We start from the raw sequence: 2,500 nt of genomic DNA on the forward strand, positions 1-2,500 counted from the left end.
CGATAGCTGAATACCGACCATATTTAAAATGGAGTCTGTATATCACGGCACACACACACACGTTATTGTTTGTATCGATACACACACACATATACACACACGCAAATACGTCACACACATATCAATATATACATGTGTATATGTATGCATGCCTACACGTATCTTTTATTGTATATCTGATTAAATACACTCACAGAGGCACACACACACACACCACACATATTAAGATATATATTTATAAATAACCAGTTTAAATATTTATATATATATATATATATATATATATATATATATATATATATATACATATATTTTTATAATATACACATTCATACATGTACACAAACTGACACGCATATATGTATATATAATTATATATATATATATATATATGCGTGTGGTGTATATATATGTATAAGCTATTCTGAAGCTATTAATAGTATGTATATTTGTGCAAAATTTTACGAGAGGCTTCAATGCATTTAGATATTTCAAAGCTTATAAAATACTAATAATATTTATTTTAAACAAGCTCTGTGAAAACAGCCTGCAACTATTAACATAAATACATATTCACCTGCATACGCATAGATGTATATGTATATATATATATATGTATATATATATATATAAATATATACATATATATGTATGATATATATATATATATATATATATATATATATATTATATATATATATATATATATATATATATATATATATATATATATATATATATATAAATATTATACATATATATGTATGTATATATATATATATATTCATATATATATATATTCATATATATATATATGTTGATAAATATATATATTCATATATATATGTGTGCATGTGTGTGTGTGTATGTAGGAGAGAAAAGCAATATAGAATTAGCACCAGTTTTTATTCAGTAGGACAATTCTTTTTCTGTCCGTTATGGGTGGGATATTGTGCATCTAACTGCGTCGCATCTTTCTGTGCGCTTTGTACCGCAACAGGTATCAGGTCGGTGCAAATATAATGGTTGATTTTAGGCTCGCTATTAAAGATGAAAATGCACTTGATTAAGACTATATTTATTCGTTAACATAATTTTTTTGCTTTCTAGAACTTCATTCCATCTGTCAAGGAGCTTACAAACGCTACGTTTGTAAAATTGTTTACGTGTTGATGCGAAATATGACTCCAAAACATTTTCTGTTGGTGTCAGCCTAAAACCATTCAAATGGCTGTTATATCTCCGAAACAAGTCATAATCAGAAAGAGCAAGATCTGGAGAATATGGAAGATGAAGAAATATTTCCCACTCTAGTGTCTCCAAGAAATTTTTGGTCAGTCCAGCTGTGTGAGAACGTGCATTATTATCATGGTGGAAGATGATACCCTTTCTGTTGACTATGCAGGGTCGCATTCTGTTCAAAGCAGCTTTCAAACGATGATGTTGATCACAGTTGAGATTAACTGTAACTGTTTGATTGTTTTCTACCAGATCGTAGTGGACAATTCCTTCAATATTCCACCTTACACTCAACAAGATCTTCCTTGGATGAAGTCCTGCTCTTGGTTGATGAACAGGTCTTTCTGATCGGCTGAACCAAGATCGGCGGCGTTTAAAGCTATGGTAAAGGACCCACTTCTCATCACCTGTAACAATCCTTCTCAAAAATGGTTCTGCAACTTTTTTTCACTCAATACATCATCCGCGTAAACTCTCTGAAGAGACTTTGCATTGACTCTTTTATAAAACTCCTAGAGTAACACATGTCTGTGATCTTTAGATGAGACGATCATGGGTGCGAATATAGCAGAAGGTCATGGCCAATACAATCAGAATTTGAAAGGAAAAGGTATAAATGACTCTCATTGTGACATTCTTAAAACATTGTAAGAAACAATTTAAAAAAAAAAAAAATCTAAAACTGTTTTCCAAAAGTCCGTCATTGAGTAGGAGCCCCGTAAAACCACTGGAGAACTGACAAAAGTTAGCAAGAAAGCCATTTCCATGCGATCGTAAAATCAAAGGAGCTCGACAAATGGGTGCCACACGATTTGAATGAAAATCAGGAAATGCACAGATATGAAGGTTGTTCGTAGCTTCTTCTCCGTAACCAGACCGATCCATTTCTCAATCGTATTGTAACTTGCGATTACAAGTGGATTCTATAATATAATAAGAACGTTCTTCGCAGATGTTGGACCAAAACGAAGCACCAAAAGACCTTCCCTAAATGCAAGCTCTTCAAAAAGAAGGTTATGCTGTCTGTTTGGTGGTGTACTGCTAGACTCATTCACTATAACTATTGTTGCAGAAACATATTACCATGAAATTGCGAAAATGAACGAGAAACAGTTAGTCCTGTACCCTAGACTGCTAAACAGACGAGTGACAATCATTCGTCATGACAATACTCGACCACACGTTACACTGATGACGCTCCAGAAGTTGAGGGAACTTGGCTTCGAAGTTCTTCCCCACAAAACTTATTCCCCAGACCTAC

This window comes from Octopus sinensis, linkage group LG22 (genome assembly GCF_006345805.1).
Source record: "Octopus sinensis linkage group LG22, ASM634580v1, whole genome shotgun sequence".
Classification (NCBI taxonomy): Eukaryota; Metazoa; Mollusca; class Cephalopoda; order Octopoda; family Octopodidae; genus Octopus; species Octopus sinensis.